This window comes from Octodon degus, unplaced genomic scaffold (assembly GCF_000260255.1).
Source record: "Octodon degus isolate 3935 unplaced genomic scaffold, OctDeg1.0 scaffold00006, whole genome shotgun sequence".
Lineage (NCBI taxonomy): Eukaryota > Metazoa > Chordata > Mammalia > Rodentia > Octodontidae > Octodon > Octodon degus.
This window is the reverse complement of record NW_004524582.1, coordinates 4872061-4879401: the sequence shown is the minus strand read 5'-3', so window position 1 is coordinate 4879401 and position 7341 is coordinate 4872061.

The following is a 7341-nucleotide window of genomic DNA, read 5'->3' as shown; positions in this document are numbered from 1 at the left end:
TGATGTGATATATATCCATTTTTTAATTCTCTTTAAATAAAAATAGGGCCTGGGATATAGCTCAGTGGAATAACTGCCTTCCTGTCAAGAACAAGGTCTCAAATTCAATCTCTGGTACCAAAAATAAAAGATTATTTTGTTCATTTTTTAGGGGCTCCAGTCCATAAGTCGGCTGGTTCCAAGACAGGGCAACATGGTAGAGGGATACAGCAAAGTGGAACAGTGCACAGTGTGGAAAGAGGAAGCAGAGACTTTCTTCTTTTTTCCCTTTTTATTCCCTTCAGTCTGCAAGCCTATTTCTTAGGCTGATCCATTCCCTGGTAGGTCTTGCCTCTTCAGTAAGTCCATCATCCACTTCCAGAACTATGCTAAGCACATAATCAGACTAACTCTATATCATTCCTTCATGACCCTCTGAGCCAGTGACTCCCAAAAGTGACAGCTATGAGCTTGTGAGGTTTCCAGAGGACATGTAGATATAAGCTACAATACTGCATCCAGAAAGCTGGTGTAAAACAGTGACCACTGAGTGGGCTCTTTTTCTAGACAGGCCCTCACACCATCGTTCTCACATTTGTATATCCCTGTGCCTCATCATCCCTGCTGATCAGCTTCTTATGCTGTCTGAAGCAACATCACTGACAGCTGCTCACAGCCTTCATCTTTCTGTCCCCATCTGTGGCTGTCATCTCTGTAGTCCAATTTAAAATTTCTAAAATTTAGCAAATAGAATCAGAAAAAAATCTGTCTCTTTCTCTGTCTCAGTTTCTGTCTCTGTCTCTCTCTGTCTCTCTTTCTCTCTCCCACACTCTCCCAGTCTTTCTGTCGCCCCCTTCCCCACCAACACAAACAGCTATGCTGAGTCTCATCTGAGTTGTTGATATTTGGACCTATCATAAACCTGTCTCCCATGAGAATATTCAGAAAATGCTGAACACATATGAAAGCCCAATTATTAAGGATGTGCAGCCAAAAGAAAAATAAGAGAGCTATTTTATATCTGTTTTAAAATAACTTCTTAAAAGGTACAACAGTTACTTAAATTAGTACAATTTGTATATTTCATTTACCATTGATATATAAATTTTCATACTAATTCTGTTTTCACAAATGTGATATTTTAATATACATTGAAAGAAAACTGTTTTTCATATTGCAATATGATGATGAGAAACAAAATGTAATCTTTCTCACTGATTTTATAAATTTAGGAGAAAACACAAGACTAAAAAGTACTTGGATGAATTCTTACATCTAATGAGGGTGTAAGAAAGTATTTAAAACTGATGTGCAATAACTGAGTCTTTTTTATTTGTGTAAGATGGACACAAAAATTTCATCTGATTCCTCAAATGTGTGTGTATATAGGTAACAAAGGATAGATACATGCGTATTTGAAAGTATAAAATTGTAATTGACTAGATGTGGAAAAAAGGATTTGTCATAAGAATAAATCTGGGGTGAAAAACAATGTATTAGAAAGTGTTTGTTTTGAAAATAAAAACAATTACAATAAAATGAACTTAGCAGAGAGAAGTTAAGGAAGCAGCCTAAGTCAGACCTTAGAAGTAATGCAGAGAGTTTGAATGCTGTGCATTTCCCTGCAAACTACCAGAAAATTTCAACAGAAGAAAAATGATCCCTTCACCAACCTCAAATCAAAATCCGAGCTCTATGTACTTGGAAAGAACAGATTTTAAAATTAATATGAGCAGATTAATTTTTGAAAGGATGATAAACTCCTTAAATTGACTGAAGAAGATAAGTATACACTTTGAATCTCCTAAAATATCTACTAGAAAGATTTGATCTTAATATAAATTCTCTGTATAAATTATATAAAGAAAAATTAACACATCATACTAACCTTCTGAACATAGAAAAAGATGGACGTCTGTCAAAACTTACTGAGTTGAATAAATCGTATACTACAAATTGAGAAGTATAAAATGCAGAATTCATAGATATATGTTGTAGGATATTCACACAACATAAAATGAAAAATTCTTTTCAATTTTAAGAGATAGACAACAAATAGTCGAGGAATTTATCCTGAGAAATCAATAGTGCATGAGGAATTGTGCTATTAAAATGTAACAATTTAATAGGAAATGATTTAATGGACTTAATTTTTTAACAGATTAATGGAAGTGATTGCTTTTTCAAAAGACAGAATCAGGGCCAGCCAGCTATTTCAGCAAATTAAAGTGCCTGCTTAGGCAGAAGCAGGGACTGGGGTTCAATCACCCCGGCCCCAGCCCGAGGGTGCACTGTGACAGCGATTGAGACTGGGCGTGGTGGGGCACAGCTGTAATCCTAGTGCTTGGAAGGCTGAAAACTAGAGGATCACAATGAGTCTGATCTGTGTAGTGAGATCCTGTAGAGCCTATACTAAATACATGAAAAAAGACAGAAGTATTTTTAAAAAATCATTATAAAAATAAAGCACAATAAAAAGAACATAAAAAGAATGTTCTATAATTTTCTAAAATTACCAATACTTGTTAGTCTGTCATCAGTAAGATGTCAATCACTTCTATTGTTCAAGATTGTAAGCAAGTTTGTAGTAATTGTGATAAAACAGAGAAGAATAAAAAATGAGGAAGGGATGGGTCTAATAAATATTGGGAAAAAAGAGTGAAATCTGATGTTTTCAGGAGCTTTATTTTTGACATGTATTTTATCTTGAAAAGCACTAGAATTTTTGAAAGGTCAATATTTTATTATGACATTTAACTAAACTTAGTATGCTTTTGGAAATACATTTTTTTTAACGGAACCAGGGATTGAACTCAAGCCCTTGCGCTTGCTAGGGAAGTTCTTATTCTACTGAGCCATCTCCCTGGACGCTACAATCTATTTTTATTACAAAGTTATTTCATTGTTCCATACCCCCCAAAAATTGAAACATGTATAAAGCAGTAACATGTTTTAAAACATACTAAATTGGTTGGAAGTCCAATATATTCTTTAATGAACAAAGGGAAGCATAATTTATTTTAAATGTCATAAATCTGTTTAGTAATTATTCCCCCCTCTAAATTTTGTGACAGACACTGTGACTGCACTGGAAATCTCAGAAGCTCAAGGCCTCATACCTGTCCAGTAAAAAAAAAAAAAAAAAAAGTAGAGAAATGCATAGAAATGTGATTCGCAGGATCTCTTTCCTTTCCTGTATGCAAATCCCTTAGTGGTTCATAAAGGATTTCACAGTCAAGGTTCCCACGGTAAATAATTTATTTTCTCACCATATACTTTATGGTTGCTATATACATTCTTTATGAGACAGCAATAAAATTCAGTAGGTTTCTTTATTTGACCTCCACCGTTCATTCATAGAGGAAACACTTCAGTGCTGCTGTAGCAAGGTCCTGGTTCATGACAGAGCTTCACAATAGCATTTAAACAGTCAAATCACATGGCTAACAAACCTATACATAACCTACATGAATCAGCCAAATTCTAAACTTAACACAAAGTCAGTAAAACAACTTTGATAGGCATAAATTTCACCGCTATATATTTTCATGTCTGATGCTGTTACATGATCACTCATTTAAGGTGTGTCTCAATTTTTGACCCTTAGAAGAAGTGAGGTGATTATTGTTCGGCATTTTTATCTCTAAGTTTTCACAATTAAATTACTTTTATTTTAATACTATTAGTCAATTAACAACTAATCAATGGTGTGCACACACATCTGAATTACAAGATAGTCCTTTGTTCTTGTCTTTGTTCTAGTTCTCTTTTTGTGAGTGTTGTTTTTCCTCTTTAAAATAAAAAGAAGAAAATCAAACAAAGTATTGGTCTGTAAAAGATATTAATTGTTAGCAAACAGTTGTGGGGATCTGGCCAGTTTTGGGGGCTGATGTATGTAGTCACAACACCTTTTCTCTATTCCAAATCCAAATTCATGCATACACAAGCAATACACAGCGGGTCCTGTACTATAAATTGTCCAGTCCAAGGTTTTAATATTTGTTCAACTCTTCTTATAGACAAGGTTTCCATATCTCACTTTGCTTCCACTTGGGATATGTCATCTGAGGCTGTTGTTTCTGAAAAATTCTGTTGTTTTTTTTTAACATTTCAACAGTTTTTCATAGTGAAGAAATCCTCTGTGTTTTAAATCTCATTCTATATTTACCTCAGTCATTGTGCTCTTGTACAGATATAATTTGATTCCTCTTTGTGCCAATTGTGTGATCCAACATAAAGATGTTTAATAGAAGAAAAATTAAAAGATCCTTTGGAAAATAAAGTAAAGCAGAAGAGGAGCTCCTTTCACAACAGTTAACAATTGCACAGCCTTAAAAGTGGTAAGTGAAAAATTTAGTTGGCACGGGAAGCAGTGTCAGGTAACTGGCCCAGCCCCTATAAGTGTCTATCCACATGCTATAAAGCTATTATTTCAGGAAGACTAACTCAAAAATTTTTTAAAAAATATATCTCCCTGATGTTATTGCCAAAGGTAGGCGACTGTCTTAGAATTATGGCACCTAAACCTCGGCAGTGTGAACACGCACGCTCCTTGCTCAGTGCACTGTGGAACTCTGCTTGTCCCATTGTACAGCATAACCAAGCTTAAGCATTCCGCTCACAAATGGAGAGCTTGTGGAGCTATCTGCAGCATCATAAATTGCCTAATAGGAAGTACAAAATGTAAACTTCTGCAAACTTTTCCATTTCTGTGTACCTCTGCCTTGTCTTCCACTCACCCAAGAATGTACCCTGGACAGATTAAATCTCAAAGATAAAGAATCCATTTTGAGAATGTTTCTTTTGTACATCTTAAAGCAGGTTTGGTTTTTATTTATTTATTTATTTTTTTAAATTCTATTTTCTGGTTACATGTTATTCTCCCTTATCACCCAACTGCTCTAATGTTAAGGAAATTTATTGTGTAGCCCAAGGCCTTGGAGGATAGGATCAAAATGCTACATAACTGTAGATTTGGGGATGCTATTTCAAGCTAGCCAAATTGTGCTCATTGAAGTCTAGTTTAATACTTCAATTTAATACTTCCCATACTTGAAGTATAGGAAATTAAATGTGCATGTTTAACTGAAGATACAGAGAAAGCTGTATACTTCAACTAGTAAGGAAATGAAGTTCCTGTCTAAATGGTGTTTTGATAACTGTACGCAACTCTTTTCTGAACCCTCTCCTCACTACTTGGAGGCAACATTATTCTCTCATCTGTGCTTTTAGAGTTGTTTTACAAAGCCCCTTGTGAACAGTTACTTGATTACAGTATAACTTGTTTTATACGGCTTTCCCCCTAGACAGTGACTAAATTCAAGGCAAAGATGTGCTTTGCTTTTTTATGCTCCAAACATATCTCATTGTCTAATAATTTATTAGACAATCTAAGATATTTTCAAAAGTTGTTACTTCAAGTAGTTTTAATTGACTTTAAAATAAAATGCTTAAGTACTGAATTTTCTAATGAGCAGGTAGCTATGGCTTATGCCAATTTTGTGAACTGTACCAATAGTAAAGAGTTGGAGGACTAGACAATTAGATGAAGTCTCAAAGCACCAGAAAATATTAACAGGAAGGTGGGAGTGGTATGAGTGCAGGTCAAAGTTTCTAGTGCAAAAAGGTGCCTTAGCAGGATGTATAGGGAAGTCCACAGGGGTTGGTGACTGACACTGTTCTCTTGGCTTGTGAAAGGGACTGTGCAAGTGTCAGGCTATGGATGCCAAAATGCACACTCTCCTCATCGAAATCCTTTGTGTTGGCCACAGCCTGACACTGGCTTGCAATCTTCCCAAATGATAATTTCAGTCTTTCCTTTCAAAACAAAAATTCTCTACTTGATTTCACCTAGATTTGGCACAAAGATACATTTTGGCATTATTAAACTGCTTCAATCATCAGAGCTAGGCTGCAACGCAGGTATTTTTTTCACTGGAAATGAGATGCAAACTTTGTGGATTAATTGTTGTTTAATGCATAATACCTAGAGAAATGTATCACCACACTTGTTGTAGAGAATTTGTGGCACAAATGATTGAGTGAGGGAAGAAATAATTATATGAATTGCCAGAGGGAAAAACAGAAAAGTTTTTTGTGCCACTGTGCAGATTAAAATTACAGTTTAAATCTTCCTTGAATTATGGTGTCACACCACAGAATCCATATATAAAGTAAGGGAGGAATAGTCAAAGGCTTTTTAGATGGAGGAGTTTTAGTTCAGTAATTAATGGAGTCCAGCACACTTACCTGGTTTTGGGCAAAGGAACAGAGCACTATGAGTGGGGAAAGTACAATGTTCAGCTTGAACCTAGAAATGTATAAATGTAGCACTTACAAGGGTGAATAAAACTGGTTTCATTTATTTATTTTGAAGATCTGGCCTCTACAATGTTTGTAGAGAATTTTCTTATTCTTTTTCTTTTACATTGCTTTTTACACTTCTAGAGATTGGACCTAGGACCTTTGCCCTCAGTAAAGGCTCAATGCATTTCCTTTCATATTATAAGGTATTGAAAAAGTCTCTTACTCAACAAAGTCACTAAGTTGCTCAGACTAGCATTTTGCTCCTGCTCTTCTTGCCTCAGCGTCCTAGGATGCTGGAATTACAGATATGCGCCACCATGCCTGGCCACAACACCCTTATTCTTATGGAGACTTAAGCTATCATTCACCTCATGTCCAAATCTGCCGACATTTTCAGGAACAGGGAAAGGTTTAAGATTTTATTTTGCCTGCCAACTCGCAGGCGAGCCTTCCACAGTTTAGCATCTATCAGAAGACTGATTTCAACACAGTGGCTGCTCTACAGGCTCCCACTTCCTGCTGGATATTTTCCACTTGTGTATTTTCAGGCTATATCAACTTAAACGTGGTACAAATCTGCTTGCTTCTCCCAGTTGTTAAAAACTGCACTTTTGATGTGCAGGCTTCTCCCTATGGTACCACAGTTCCTAGGAATATTCAGACCAGGGACAGTGGGAAGGCATTGGGTGTAGCCTTTTCTTATTTAATCAGTGGATCCCCCTCATGCACTATACCTCTTATAGGGATATGTGGTAAAGATTCTCCCCCAACAAATATATTTGTGAAAATTTTCTCTGAATTTTACTTCCACTGTCATCATTTTTTATTGTACCACCAGCTCCTTATATCCCTTACTAATAAATTTGTTTTCTAAAATTCATTTCAGGGACTAGGGAGATGGCTCAGTAGAATAAACACTTCCCTGGCAAGCACTAGGGCCTGAGTTCAATCTCCCGTTCTGGCAAAAAAAAAAAGTCATTTGAAATGCTTACTTTTTTCTTTCTTTTTTATTTAAGGATGTTTATCGAATTAACTTTTGTTATATGAAAGTTAAAC